General features: G+C 48.6%; 1 long non-coding RNA gene across 1 annotated transcript; it reads right to left on the bottom strand.

Moving 5' to 3' along the window:
- Positions 1–1,101: 1,101 nt before the first annotated feature.
- On the bottom strand, positions 1,102–15,549 carry LOC100454882 (uncharacterized). The gene is made up of 2 exons (XR_008516862.1): positions 14,855–15,549; positions 1,102–6,891 (listed from the first exon to the last, which is right to left on the bottom strand). It is a non-coding gene; the product is annotated as an uncharacterized LOC100454882 (long non-coding RNA).
- Between the last annotated feature and the right edge of the window lie 471 nt (positions 15,550–16,020).

Below are 16,020 nucleotides of genomic sequence, written 5' to 3'. Positions count from 1 at the left end.
GTGTGGAGGCTGGAAAGAATTACATCCAAAAGAGAAGGGAGGACGAGTCAGAAGAGGGCAGAGAAGGAAGGTCAAGTAAGAAGAAGCAGAGGCACCAACCCTGATTTTCTTTTTAGAAGTGGCATTTTGAGTGTCATAATTTGGAGAGTCGCTGTGGCTGTTCCAAACAAGGAGAGAGGGGAGAAGGAAACAGCTACAGGAGGAGGAGCAGCAGGGAGGAGGGGCATTGGCCATTCCATACTGCTCTGGAAGGCTCTTCTTATTTATTTATTTATTTATTCATGTTTTTTTGAGACAGGGTCTCACTCCGGTTGCCCAGGCTGGAGTGTACTAGTGCGATCTCAGCTCGCTGCAGCCTTGACCTTCCAGGCTCAGGTGATTCTCCCACCTCAGCCTCCCGAGTGGCTGTAACCACACATGTGTGCCACCATGCTTGGCTAATTTGTTGTATTTTCAGTACAGATGGGGTTTCACCTTTTGCCACACTTAAAGTATCATTGGGTCTGTTGAGTCAGAAGGACAAGTGATAGAGCATCTTGAGACCACCTTGTTGCCCAGGCTGGTTTCGAACCCTTGGATTCAAGCTGTCCACCTGCCTTGGCCTCCCAAAGTGCTGAAATTACAGGAGTGAGCCACCACATCCAGCTTCTTCATTTCTTCTCCAAAGCTCAACTCACACATTGCTCCCTAGAAAGGTCACACTGATGACAATAGTTTGTCTCCCCTTTCTCTTGATCCTGTCTGTGCTCACTCCTCTGCCCCATCTTTGCCACACTCTGTTTCCTTTCAGAGTCAGTGGCTTCCTTCTGTCTCATCCAGTGAACTGAGAGCTCATTAAGGAATGGAGTGTTACCTTGTGTTTCACCTTCAATGTCTATAGTTATGCCACATAGAAAGCCACACACAGAAGACAGATGGATTTGCAAGTGCTGGGATAACAAACTGTTACAAGGTAAAAAGTCTTGACTCTGAGTTGTCCATGCTCACGGAGCATTGAACAAAGAATGAACAAAACACTCAACCAAAGCAACAAAAGAGCAAAGCAATGAAAGAAGCAACAAAAGCACAGATTTGTTGTGCACAAACAAAGCAACAAAAGAATGAAGCAATGAAAGCACAGATTTATTGAAGCAAAAGTACACTCCACAGAGTGGAAGCAGGCTTATGTAAAGGGTTCAAGAGCGCTGATTACAATGTTCTTTAGGGTTTTAAGCTATTAAGAAAATAATTTAGCAACACCCTTAGGTGCCCTTTAGAGGCCTCCAATTGGTTACATCCTATGAAGGACTTACCCAGGATGAAACAAGAGGCTGAAGTGGAAACTTCTGTCTTGTTATAACAGGAGTGAGGATGTGGCCTATATGCTGTCTAGAGCTGGCTGCACCTGCTGTTCTTTTGCTTATGCCTTAACCGTTGTTTACCCTAATTCCCTATTCTCCTGTCTCAAAATGATTTCAGAGACACAGTAAGGGAACAAAATGGCCTTGCAGAGTGGGCTTCCGAGTGTACCTCTGAAGAGTAATTCCTGGGAATTCCCAAGGTGGGCACCAGTGATGGAGGCAAAGCTCTCCAGGCAGCAGAAGACCATAAGGCAGCCACCCACTTAGGGTGTCAGTGCCACCTCCTCTCAATGCCATTGGTACCAATGATGGTGCCATTGTTGAAGGCTGTTTGTACTCCACCTGGGAGTTTATGCTTGGCCAGGAAGCTTCACCGGTGTAAACTGTGGCAGGAGACAGGGAGTTAATCCTGAGGCCTCTCTCCCAACCTGGTAAAATTTCTCCACTAGAATTTGCAAAAAAGAAAAAAATGTGGTATTTGCGGTGCCCTCATAAACAGGATCTCAAAGATTCTCCCCTCCTCATCCATCAGATGCCCTAGGCTGGAGGGTGGCCCCAGGAGAACACTTTCTAGCCCCTGCCTCCCTCCCCATCCACCCCCATCTATTCAGTGTCCCTCAGAAAACATCCCAAATTTGTAGCAGAAAACAAAAGTGTGAATCAGAAAAGGTGACATTCACACTTCACACCTTCATGTAGAAGCCCAGCAAGCTCTTGAACCCAGAGCCAGGATGCCTTCCAGAGCCGGCTGCTGCCAAGACCCTTACAGAAGGCAGTAGAGGGAGGAGGCCTGCTCAGAAGCTCAAGCATCTGATCCTCCATTATAAAACACCTGCTAGTGCTGCATAGCTGGGATTTCCATGACGACTGAAGACAAGACTGCCATCTGGTCTACTCCTGCCATGGCCACAGTGGTCTTCAACGTAATGTTGCCATCCGAGTGGTAGCCCAGATGTGCTGGATGTGACTAGCAGGAACGTGTGCAAAACATAGCCCTTAGCAGGGCCCAGCCTTACTAAGAGGTCATGTATGCTCTGGGCAAGGCCAGGCTGGCTCTATGGTCTGCAACTGTCAACCTCACCACAGGGGCAGCAGGGACTGAGAGAAGAAGGGTTGGAGTCTCTGTTACTCAGCTCCTCTGAGAAGCAGACGCCAAGAGCAGATTAAACTGCAAGGGTTTTAGGAAGGAACGTAACATTGTGAAAATTATGAAGGACTGGGTGAGCCATCAGACCTTAAAGCAAGTATCAGCCCTAGTGGGAAATAGAGGGGAAGAGGATGGGTGGGACTGCACAGAACTGTATTCTAAGGAAAATCCATGGTGCCTTTCGGGAGTCTTTGAAACAGCCAGCAAATAAGTTCTGGGCATGCCAGCAGCAGGTTGGCCTTAGCACCCCCACCACACTAGGTCATCAGAGGAGAGCTGCCACGGGAGGCCCATACCAGGTGGACACCTGGAGGGAGCAGCCCTGCCTGGAGGAGGTCAGGCACACAGAGTCCTAGGCACTGAGGTTGGGCACCACGGATGGAAGTGCAGCTGAGAGAACCCCGAGGTTCCTGGGCTCCCTGGGGCCCAAGCCAGGACCAGCAGGTGAACACACACAGAAGGAACTAAAAGACCTCCTTGCTGGTGGGGTTGTCCTAGAAGGGGGCAGGCGGGTGGGACCAGAACCTCCTGCAAGAAACCAGAAGACCATCTGTGGGGCTCAGAGATTGGTTGGTGTTAGGAAAGAGGCTCTTTTCTACTTATTTTAAAAATCAAAGTTATACATTCACAGGTAACAAATGGTCAAATAACACCTAAGAGGCTATACTTCAGAAAACAGCAACTGTCCCCCTTCTTTGCCATTTGCTCTCTTTGATCTGAGTCACAAGGACCTTCTCCAGTGCTATCTCCCTCTCCCAGAGTGATGGCCACCCACTGTGTTACCTGAGCCTTGTATGATTGCTTCATTGGCAATTTTTTGCAACAATTTGGTAATAATTTGACAGTTAACCTATTCTTCCAGGTGTATAGCGTCTCATAACAAAGTAAATTAGATTCTCATATGTTTCCAATTTTCTTAAGAATCAATATTCCTTATGTTAAAGCCCTGATAAAATACATATTTGAGTTCCTTGGGAGTGTCCCTGCCACAGTGTTTGGGCCGTGATTCAAACAGAGAGATCCCACATTTATGCAGGGTCTGCCCTGTTCTCACCTGAACTTCTAGCATCATTCTCTCCTCTGGTGACCCCTAGCTCTGCTTGATGGGGCCATATGAACATCAGGAGTCTCCAAATCATGCTTATATTCTTCGAACATAAACTTGGACCCAAATCCACCCCCATTCCCCTTGGCATTGCTGCCAAGCTCCCAACACTTGAAGGCCCTGAACTCATTGCTGAACAGCCCTAATCTGACTTCAATCCACTCTCTACTCCCAGAGTCTGGCCCCTCCCCTCAGGCCTCAATTTTCTCCTGATTCTATTGATCACATCTGGACATTTGGCACAGAATAGGATGAGAGAGGACATGGCAGTAATGGGAGAGATGGCAGGTGAGGTTTCTTTACCATCACCATGGACGCCTCAGGCCATGTGCACTGGGTGGGGCTTTGGAGGTGAGGAGATCAGACAGTGCTTCTTAGGCCCTGGGTTCATCTCAGCTCACTGGAACCCTCAGACATTAAGAATCCCTGGGAGGTAGCGGTGTCATTGAGCCCCATTTCAAGGGCTTACCACACTCCCAGCTCTGTGTGATATTGACAAGTTCACCCTCTCTGAGCTCCAATTTTTGTTTTTACTCTTTAAAGTGTGGGACATTTCTTTATTCCCGAGTGAATAGCAGGAAATGAGATGGAGTGAGAGCCGAAAGAAGGCAAGGAATATTCCTGAGATTGTTCTCAAAGAGATGGGGATGTCCATGGATGAATCACAAAGGGAGGAAATGGGTGCAAAAGTCTCACTGAGATCCAATGACAGCAGAACCTGTCAGTCTAAGATCTGGACCAGATTTGAAGTTTTAGGGGAGTCTATATGACAGCATTTTGTTTCCATTGGCACAACTTCATACATGAACAATGTCATAGCACTCAAAAATGGGTTTAGCAGAGCCGTAAAAATATGCCACAAAATTCAAGAAGCTAAAATATTATCAGATTATTTTTGAAAGACACAATCAATAAGGAAACTTTAGAAAACGCCAGCATGCATCATCCAAAGTAATAGATTCCAGTTCAAAAAAAGAGAGAGAGAAAGAGAGGAATACAGCAGAAGCTCAGAGGTAGGTGAGATTTGGGAAGACAGTTACTTTGTAGGACGCTGTGAGCAACCTGCACTTCAGTCCAAAAAGACTACTGCAGACAAAAAATAATGAAGAAGAAGTTGCACCCCAGGAAAATAAATATTTGGTGAGAAAAGCTTCTAATATCATCTCCAGGAAGATCTGGTCACAAAATCCTTCCAGAGAGAGGTCCTCAAACCCAAATTCACTTCTTGGGGCCAAACACTGAAATTGGCTGAACCCCTGTCTACCCCCACCATGTTTCACCTGCAAGGCTTTTCTCTCCTTTAAATGAGATGAGCTAAGAATGGAACCTGTGTTTGAGGATGGGTCTTCATCTTCACTTGACCATAACTTGCTTACAACTTTAGGGTAAATGTAATACTTTCAATACTTTTGTTCTCTATAATTAAAAACCAAAGCAAAACCCCACACCAATAACTTCATCAAGAGATTCTCACTTGGGCATCGGACCCATTGGCCACATCAAACTCTGATCTGTATACGCTGGGGGGATTAGAATATGCCCAGTTGGTAGAGCACCTGACCAGCTGGGAAAGCACTTGCCCTTCACCTCATTCCACCCTCAAAACAGAGGGTCCAGGAGGACAAGGACTGCCAAGGCTCTAAGAAGTTCTCTCACCCAATGTTGCTCCTGGCAGCAAATTGTAATGAGGAGTAGCACTCACCAAGAGGCCTAGGGCCTGCCTTGGATCTCTGCACATAGAACTTAATGGCAGCCCTCAGTGTACTAGTGAAGACATTTATCTTATTAAGGAGAGAAAAGAGGCACAAAGAATCTGGTCGAACTTGCTCAAGATCACACAGCCAGCCTATAGCCCAGCTTGCCTTTGAGCTCAGGCACCCAACTCCACATTCTCTGATACATTCTGGTTCCTCTGACTTCTTCCCATCTGAAGCTCCCTGCTCTGTGCTCAGATGCCCCCTCTGACTCGCTGCTCAGGAACATAGGCTTCCACAGACAGAGGTAAGGATATGAATCAGCCAGGCCGGCAAGGACTGAATCCAAATCCCAGGTTTCTCTCCAAGTCCAGGCCTTTCCTGGCAGATATGAGCAGCAAGACCAGGGTAGCCACAGAGGCGAGCTTGGCTGGGCAGAAACTCCCTGAATAGCCAAGTCTGCATGGGATTCCTCCAGGGGTCAGCCCGGTCCTGTCCTGTTTCAGGTAGGAGGCACTGGGCATCTGGGCACTCAAAACCTCCCACTGTGAAGAAGACTGAACCAGTAAGGCCACACGCTGGGCACGGGGCCCCATTTTCACAGGCTGGAGCCAGCCTTGTTGGGGCTGCTTATGTGTCCACCTTCTTCAGGCTCCCTCATTATCCAAACAGCATTTCCACACATGGGAATTTGCAAAAGGAGAGAGTGAAAGGCCCAGGGCTTTTCTGTAGTCTGTACTAACCCTCAAAGATACTCTTGGTCTGCGTGTTCCTCATTTTCAGATTAGAAGCTAAAGATGGACAAGGCCGGTAGCAGAGTGTGCAGGTCTCCTGGCCAGCCCTGTATTTACTCCTGTCTCCAGGCAGAGTGGCCAGTGCCACTTGCTCAGGCAGCAGTCACGTGAGGTCCATCCTCTGGGAAGGCCCTCCCTGATGGTCCCTCTGTGATTCTGACCATAGGATGCCCGCAGCGCAGCAGAGTCCCAGGTGGAGCAGAATCGGCCATGAGAATAAGCTTGGTTCCGAGGTCTTTCTGCTGTTATGTCTGTAATTACTAAACTTTTTTCATATAATTGCATTTTCCAAACATGTAAGGATGACAAACAAATAATATAACAGGTAAACAGAAGTGCCATTTTGTTTCCATGGCTCTGGCCCCCTAAGGGGCAGGAAAGCAGGTGACCTTATTCCTGGTATCAAAATGGCATGGCTGGAGTTCAGGTGGGCTGATGGGAAGCTGTGCATCCTGTAGCACCCTGGAATGGCTGAAATTAAGTATTTTATATGGCAAAATTGACTCATGGAGCAGAAATCGCCTGCCCATATGGACATGGGAGCAAGATGTCCTTCAGGCCCCCAAACCTCTTCTGAGCCTCTTCGCCTGCAGATAGCTGGGCAGGCGTGTCTGACCATCCCATGTGGCCAGGGTCCATCTTCAGCAGTTGTGGATTGAGGCCTTCGTCCTTGTCTGTGCTGATTTGGGAGGTATTGGAGAAAGGCTGTGGTGTCTTGGTCTTCATCCCCAGTGTTAGCCACTTGCAATGGCAGGGGGAGGAGGTGGTAGGCTGAGAGCATGGACAATGCAAAGACAGTCATGGCTGATTGCTAGAGAGAAAGATGAAGGAGACATTAACTCTTCTCCTGAAGCACAAATCAGAACAGATATTTTTCAGGTGTTGAGCGTGTATGTGCCCCACCTGGGTACTGGGCAGCATTTCTGATTGAACACTGCCGCAGCACTTGATGCAGGTGTACGTGAGCCCCAATTTCATGAGGGGGTCCCCTCTTCCTCCCTCCCTCGGATGTCTCATGTCTCCATCTGCACTCTTAGCGGCCTGGTCTTTCCCTGAGACAATTCCAGGCTGGTTCCCCTGCTTTGCTACCCCCCACAACCTCTCCCACACCATTGCTCAGCTTCCAAGAGCTCATTGTGGCTGAGGAAAGGGGGTGCCTTGACACAGAGTTCCCTTCACATGAGGGTCCCCAGACACTTCTCCTTGAAGTGCTCCACCAGGACCCCTGCCACATGCGCCTCTTGGTGCAGGGAAGAGAGGAGAGCAGGTTGTGTCCGACGTGGGTGTGTCTGTGCGCAATGGCTGCTTGTATCCTTGTGTGTTGTGTACCTGCTCAGCAAACTGAGTCCTGTGGCCAAGAATGATCCTGGGCAAAACTGAGCACATTTAACCCAAGTTTGATTTCAACTCAACACTTTCCCATTGTGCCTCCTTCTCATCCCAAATGTGCCAAATACTTCTAATCTTAGTATTCATTCTTTGCTTTGTCTGTCAGGTCCTGTTCTCTATGAGTGAATATCCTAATGACCATAATAAAGCCAGTTCCCTTTTTGGGGACTGACATTTGTTGAGAACTCCCCCTATGAATGCTGTCTTGCTGCAAAACTTCACCTCTGGATAAAGTGGCTGTGCTCCTTCTGGATGTCTGCATCAGGGCTGCTGAGGCACAGCTGAGAATGTACCACACAGCTGACTATGCTGCTGTGCATATCTCATTACTAAATGCACGTCCCTTTCAAGGATGCCAGGCCGTTAGGGCTGCATTGCAACTTTGATGGACACTGGGGATTAATGCCTGTGTGTCCTTGTTCCATTAAAAGGTTTGAAGTTTGCTGGGTGCGGTGGCTCATGCCTATAATCCCAGCACTTCGGGAGGCCAAGGCGGTCAGATTGAGGTCAGGAGATCGAGACCATCTTGACCAACACGGTGAAACCCCGTTTCTACTAAAATACAAAAAAGTAGCCAGGCATGGTGGTGGGTGGCTGTAGTCCCAGCTACTCGGGAGGCTGAGGCAGAAGAATGGCTTGAACCTGGGAGGAGGAGCTTGCAGTTAGCTGAGATGGAGCCACTGCACTCCAGCCTGGCAACAGAGCAAGACTCTGTCTCAAAAAAAAAAAAAAAAAAGTTTGAAATTTGATTTTATGAGTTACTGGTATAATGATAAATATATTAATATCATAGGCTGGGCGCGGTGGCTCACGCCTGTAATCCCAGCACTTTGGGAGGCCGAGGCGGGTGGATCACGAGGTCAGGAGATCCAGACCACGGTGAAACCCCGTCTCTACTAAAAATACAAAAAAAATTAGCCAGGCGCAGTGGCAGGCGCCTGTAGTCCCAGCTACTTGGGAGGCTGAGGCAGGAGAATGGCGTAAACCCGGGAGGCGGAGCTTGCAGTGAGACGAGATCACACCACTGCACTCCAGCCTGGGCGACAGAGCAAGACTCCATTTAAAAAAAAAAAAAAAAAAAAAAAAAAAAAAAATCACATAGTTCAATTTTTTTTTCTTCTGACTTTGAAATTGACACTCTTTCGTGGGCCTGTAAGTTTCCTGGCCCTGGTCACTGTGCCCACCCTGCCCATGGCTAAGGGGTCCTAGCAGCAAGCCTGTATGTAACTGGCCCCTACACCCTCCCACTCTGCCAGAGATTTTTTCCGAAAGGAATCTCCCTGCACGGAGGGTAGAGCTCGAGATCTCCATGTCCCAGGGTGGCTCCCAGGTCACCACTGCCCAGCATGTCTCTGGCTGCTGACAGGACTCTGTGCTTTCTTAACTCCTTAATGGAGTTCCTGGAGTTGGAGGGATGCGCTTCCCACCAGAAACCCACTTGTGTCGGTTTTTCTTCCATTTGAAACAAATGATCAAAGTGATAGCGTTTTCTACGTTACATGTCTGTCTCTGGTCACTTAAAAACAAAACAGAGCAGGGGGTCTCCCTGACAGCCCAGAAGAAGAACAGGAAGGCAGCCCTGGGTAACCTGTCAAGGTTCACATCATGACCTCCAGCATCGGCCACGGCTGGATGACATCATCACTCCCCAGGGGAGATGCGATCCCCTCCTCACCCCACAGCTCAGACCCCAGGATCGGACCCAATCCCTGTGCCCTGAGCTCCTCCTACTTCCCCTTTCCATCCCAGCCAGCTCCGAAGGAGGCCAGCCCGTGAGACAGGGAGGGGTCCAGCCTGGGACCCGGCCTGAGCCGGGAAGGAGCGCTTGTCCTGCTCCGGCCCCTGTGATGAGTCCCCTCTTACCCGGCAGGTGGTGACTCCCCATCCGCGGAGGCTCCCCCGCTGACCCCAAGTCCCCACCGGTCTGTCCTTCTCCAGGGCCCGGTGCAGGAGGACCCTTTGTCCCTGGGTGGCCTGACCCTGCTGACCATGGGTCACCTCCCTGACCACGAATACTCTGCCAACTGCCCCCTGAGTGACCAAGACAGCTCAGTCTAAAGTCCCGACTACCCAGGGTGACCCAATAGTCCCGACTCCCCGAGACAGGGACCCTGAGACGAGAGCTTCATCAGTTTAACAGATTCTGCCTCCAGGAACCAACTGCCAGGAGATTCTGATTGGCTCAGCCGCGTGCCCACGTGACCAACCAAAACTGGCCACCAGGGTCTCCCAACTGCCTGTCAAACACACAGCCCTGTTGGGCCCCCGGAGAGGAAGAGCCGAGAAGGAGGCCAGGCCGGGGGTCAGGCGGCTTCTTCTGTGGGCCCTTTAATCCACCTTTTTTATCTTCTCTTTTTCCCAGCAGCTTTATTAAGTTATAATTCAAACACTATGTAATTCGCCCATTTAAAATGTACAATGGGCCCGGCGCGGTGGCTCACGCCTGTAATCCCAGCACTTTGGGAGGCCGAGGGGGCAGCGGGGGGTGGGGGTGGGGGTGGCGGGTCACCTGAGGTCATGAGTTCAAGACCAGCCTGGCCAACATGGCGAATCCCTGTCTCTACTAAAGATACAAAAAATATCCAGGCATAGTTGTGTGTGCTTGTAATCCCAGGTACTCGGGAGGCTGAGGCAGGAGAATCGCTTGAACCTGGGAGATAGAAGTTGCTATGACCCGAAATCGCACCACTTCACTCCGGCCTGGGTGACAGAGTGAGACCCTGTCTATAAAATAAAATGAAATAAAATAGAATATACACTGGTTCTTAGTATAGTCACAGAATTGTGCAATCATTGGCACCATCTAATTTGAGAACATTTTCTATATATATGTAGAGAAAGGGGTCTTGCTATGTTGTCCAGGCTGGTCTTGAACTCTTGGGGTGAAACCATCCTCCTTCTTCAGTCTGTGCAATACCTATGCTTGCACAGGTGCAAGCATCAGTATTACAGGCATGAGATGCCTCACCTGGCCCAGAACTTAGTTTTTTACTGAAAAATATTCCCTTGTGTGCATATATGATATTTATCCAGTCATCAGCTGATGGGCTTTTGAACTGTTTCCACTTTTGTTTATTAAGAATAAAGCTGCTATGAGCATTTGTGTAGAAGTTTGTGTAGATTTATGTTTTCATTTCTGCTTATATAAGTAGGAGTATAATTTCTGGGTCAAAGTATAACTGCCTAATTTTTGAGAGGAATTGCCAACCTGTTTTCCCTCTTTTTTTTTTTCCAGAGATGTGGTCTCACTCTGTCACCCAGGCTGGAGTGCAATGGCACAAACACCACTCACTGCAGCATCAACCTCCTGGGCTCAAGTGACCCTCCTGTCTCGGCTCCTTGAGTAGCTGAGACTACAGGAACATGCCACCATGCCTGCATAATTTTTTTTTGTTTTTTTGTTTGTTTGTTTGTTTGTTTGTAGAGACAGGGTTTCATCATGTTGCCCAGACTGCTCTCAAACTCCTGACCTCAGGCAATCCACCGATCTTGGCCTCCCAGTTGTTGGGATTACAGCCATGAGACACAGCACCTGGCCGCCAACCTGTTTTCTAAAGTGGCTGCACCATTTCACATTCCCACCAGCAGTGATGAGGGTTTTTTCCTCCATCCTTGCTAACACTTGTTCTTGTCTGTAGATTTTATCATAGCCATCCTAAGGGGTAGAAGGTGGCATCTCATTGTACGTTTGATTTGCCTTTCCCTAATGACTAATGGTGTTGAGCATCATATCATGTGATTATTGGCAATTTGTGTATTATCTTTGGAGAAATGTCCATGCAAATTTTTCACTCATTTTTCACTTGGGTTATTTTCCTTTTGTTGAGTTGCAAGAGTTCCCTGTGTATTCTAATACAAGTCCCTCATGAGATAAACAAGTTGCCAGGTTCTTCTCCCATCCTATGGCTTGTCTTTTTACTTTCTGTGTGGTGTTATTTGAAATCAATTTTTTTTTAATTTTGGTGAAGTCCAATTTTGTTTTTGTCACTTGTACTTTTTTCTTTTTTTTTTTTTTGAGACAGGGTCTCACTCTGTCACCCAGGCTGGAGTGCAGTGGTACAATCATGGCTTACTGCAGCCCAGAACTCCTCAGCTTAAGTGATCCTCCCTCCTCAGCCTCCAGAGTGGCTGGAGTAGCTGGGACTGAAGGCACATGCCAGCATACCCAGCTAATTTTTTTATTTTGTTTTGTAGACACAGGGTTCCCTTATGTTGCCCAGACTGGTCCAAACTCCTGCAATCAAGGGATCCTCCTGCTTTGGCCTCCCAAAGTGCTGGGATTACAGGTGTGACCCACCATACTCGGCCACTTTTACTTTGGTGTCATATTTACGAAATCGTGGCTGGGCGCGGTGGCTCACTCCTGTAATCCCAACACTTTGGGAGGCCGAGGTGGGCACATCACCTGAGGTCGGGAATTGGAGACCAGCCTGACCAACGTGGAGAAACCTCGTCTCTAATACAAAATTAGCAAGGTGTGGTGGTACATGCCTGCAATCCCAGCTACTTGGGAGGCTGAGGCAGGAGAATTGCTTGAACCCAGAAGGTGGAGCTTGTGGTGAGACGAGATTGTGCCATTGCACTCCAGCCTGGGCAACAAGAGCAAAACTCTGTCTCAAAAAAAAAAAAAAAAAAAAATCGCTTCCTAATCCAAAGTCACAAAGATTTATCTATGTTTATCTATGTTTTCTTCAAAAAGCTTTATAGTTAGTTCTTATATTTAAGTCTTTGATGCATTTCAAATTAATTTTTGTGTACAGTTTGAGTAGTACCAGCTACTCTGGAGACTAAAGTGTGAGGATCACTTGCGCCCAGGAAGTCCAGTCTAGAGTGAGCCATGATTGAGCCACTGCACTCCAGCCTGGATGACACAGAGGGACCCTGTCTCAAGGGAAAAAAAAAAAAAAAAAGCTGGGCCGGTTGGCTCATTCCCTGTAATCCCAACACTTTGTTAGGCCTAGGCAGGTAGATCACTTGAGGCTAGGAGTCAAGACTAGACTGGGCAACATGGCAAAACCCCGTCTCTACTGAAAATACAAAAATCAACCAGGAATGGTGGCATGCACTTGTCCCAGCTACGCGGGAGGCTGAGGCAGGAGAATTGCTTGAACCCCAGAGGCAGAGACTGCAGTGAGCAGAGATCACACCACTGCACTCCAGCCTCAGCAAGCATGAGAAACAGAATAAATAAAAAGTTTAAAAAATTTTTATGTAGGTCCCATTTTGATCTTTTCCCTGAGTTTATTAACTGTGTATGCATGTTGCTGGAGTTTAATTTTATAATTTAATCTTCAACAGAATATTTGGTGGACCCAGGACTGATTTTGTGGAGTCATTAACATGGTCAGTGATGTATACAATAACTGTTGGAACTGTGGGCCTCCTATTCTGTGTAAAGGGTGCCAACTTCCTCAGATACAAGGAAGAAAGCTGTATTTTGTTTAATAGAAATAAAAAGTTGTCACATAGTTTCAGGTAAGTCCTAATAAGTGTTGAAGGGTGCAGAGGGAAACTCAGGAGTCGAAAGGTGGATGGCTGTCCCATTCCTTTCTCTTTGTAGGTGCATGAATTTACTTTCTTAGGGGCAGAGCCTGTTGGAGACGTTTTAAAAAAATTCCACAACCAAACGAGGAATATGTTCACCTTGTTGACTCACAGAGGATACGAATCATATACAAGCAGATGGGGATTCAGAGAGCAAATGTTTTCAACTGCTGTCGAGGGAGTGTGGAGGTTGGGTGAGGCAAAAGAACTACATGAGACCCAAAGAGGGCAGGGAAGGGAGGCCAAGTCAGAAGAAGCAGAGGCACCTACCCGGATGTTCTTTTTAGATGTGGCATTTTGAGCGTCATGATTTGGAGAGTTGCTGTGACTGTGCTGAGCAGGGACAGAGGGAAGAAGGGAACAGCTTCAAGAGGGGGAGCAGCAGGGAGGAGGGGCATTGGTCTCTCCATACATCTCAGGAGGGCTCTCCTCCCACACTCATTAAAACCTTATTTCTTCCCAAAGCTCAGCTCACACATTGCTCCCCAGAAAGGCTGCACTGATGACAATGGTCTTTCTCCCCCTTCTCTTGAGTTCCTCTGTGCTCAGCCCTCTGACTTATCTTTACCCCACCCTGTTTCCTTTCAGAATCAGCTTCCTTCTGTCTCATCCAGTGAACGGTGAGCTCCCTAAAAAAAGGAATAGGGCCAGGTGCAGTGGCTCACACCTGTAATCCCAGCACTTTGGGAGGCTGAAGTGGGTAGATCACCTGAGGTCAGGAGTTCGAGACCAGCCTGACCAATATGATGAAACCCCCATCTCTACTAAAAATACAAAAATTAACCAGACATGGTGGCATGAGCCTGTAATCCCAGCTACTTGGGAGGCTGAAACAGGAGAATTGCTTGAACCCTGGAGGCGGAGGTTGCAGTGAGCCGAGATGGCACCATTGCACTCCAGCCTGGGCAACAACAGCAAAACTGTCTCAAAAAAAAAGAAAAAGAAGAAAAAAGAAAAGCAAGCAAGCAAGCAAGCAAGCAAGAAAAGGAATCGAGTCTTGCCCTTGTTTTTCACCCACAGTGTCTATAGATATGCCACACACGGAAGACAGATGGATTTGCAAATGCTTGGTTAACAAATGATTTCAGAGGTACAGTAAGGAAACAAAATGGCTTTGCCGAGTGGGCATCTGAGTGTACTTTTGAAGAGTAGTTCCTGAGCATTCCCCAGGTGGGCACCAGTGATGGAGGCAAACCTCTCCAGGCAGCAGAAGACCATAGAGCAGCCGCCCACTTAGAGCATTAGTGCCACCTCCTCTCTGAGGGCTGAAGGCTGTTTGTGCTCGACCTGGAAGTTTGTGCTCAGCCTGGGAGCTTCACCAGGGTAAACTGTGGCAGGAGACAAGGTCTTGATTCTGAGGCCTCTCTCTCAACCCAGTACAACCTCTCTGCTAGAATTTGAAAAAAAAGTGGTATTTGTGGTACCCTCATGGACTGGATTTAAGGGACATGTGTTGCCTAAGTCCCATTTTCAAAATGACCCAGCAGTGACATTGTTCCTTTTTACTCTGTAGGGCACATTTCTCACCTGCATTATGGCCCAGGAATCTCAAGTCACCATCCCTACCATGGTCACCCCAATTTGAAGCAGCCTGGTGGCCCCAGGCAGGAACTGATCATCAGGGGAGGCTGGAGGCAGGAGGATTTTTAAAGAAATCCAACAGCAGGACCCAAACAAGGAAAAAGGTGGAGGCAGGAGGATGGTCAACTAGATATCCAGGAGAGGATTCCAGGATGGTGGGAAGCCCTCAACCAGCAAGACTGGCGGAGGCCCCATCTGTGCCCTGCCACTTTCAAGAGGTTTCCTTTGCACCACCACCCACCTCCACCCTGGCCACTGACCTGCAGGAACAGCAGATATGACTGTGGGGCCCCAAGGCCTGCAGGAACCCAGGGACTGAGAGAAGGCAGGTGTTGCGTTGAGCAGGATCCAGGTTAGCCAGGGAGGGACGTGGGAGTCCTTGTTAGAGGAGGATGTGAAGGGATCGGGATGAAGGAGTCCAGGAGGAGCAGCAGGACCCGAGGCCTCCGTCTGCACACAGCCTTTTTCTGCTAGGCTCAGGCCCTGGCAACAGTGCCTTATTTATTTCCCCCACCCTTGCTCAGGCTTAGCCAGTCCTTGCTCCAATGATGGGGGAGGGGTCACAATGGGACTCTTGTGACATCACTACATCCCACCCCTCATTCTTTCCTGTGAAATCCTCCTGGAGCCATCTCTGTCCTATGCCCTGTCCCAGAGAGCCTGCCTGCTATAATCCTTCCTTCCTTCTAGCCACTGCCTCCCTCGCCCCACCCACCCCCAACTATTCAGTGTCCCTCAGTAAACGTCCGAAGTTTGCAACAGAAAATGAAAATGTAACTCAGAAAAGGTGGCATTCACACTTCACACCTTCATATAGAAATCCAAGCAAAACTCTTGAATCCAGAATCAGGATGCCTTCCAGAGCCGGCTGTTTCAAGACGCTGCTAGAGGCAGTGAAGTGCACAGGAGGCCTACCTAGCAGCTGCAGGGAGGGGCAGAGGATTGGGGTCACCCTCTCAAGCATCTGACCCTGCATTCTAAAACACCTGCTAGCACTGGATGCCGCGGTTTCCATGGTACTGAAGACAAGACTCTGCTGCCTGGTCCACCACTGTTACGACTACAGTGGCCCCCAGTCTAATGTTGCCATCAAGATTGGTAGTCCAGGCCGGGTGTGGTGGCTCACACCTGTAATCTCAGCACTTTGGGGGGCCAAGGTGGGAGGACCGTTTGAGCTCAGGAGTTCCAGAACAGCCTGGGCAACATGGCAAAACCCCATCTCTACTTAGAAAAAAAAAAATGGGCCGGGCACAGTGGCTAACGCCTGTAATCCCAGCACTTCGGGAGGCCAAGGCGGGTGGATCACCTGAGGTCAGGAGTTTGAGACCAGCCGGACCAACAAGGAGAAACCCTGCCTCTACTAAAAATACAAAATTAGCCGGGCATGGTAGCGCATGACTGTAATTCCAGCTACTCGGGAGGCTGA

This window comes from Pongo abelii, chromosome 21, assembly GCF_028885655.2.
Source record: "Pongo abelii isolate AG06213 chromosome 21, NHGRI_mPonAbe1-v2.0_pri, whole genome shotgun sequence".
NCBI lineage: Eukaryota > Metazoa > Chordata > Mammalia > Primates > Hominidae > Pongo > Pongo abelii.
This window is presented reverse-complemented; position numbering and strand designations above follow the sequence as displayed.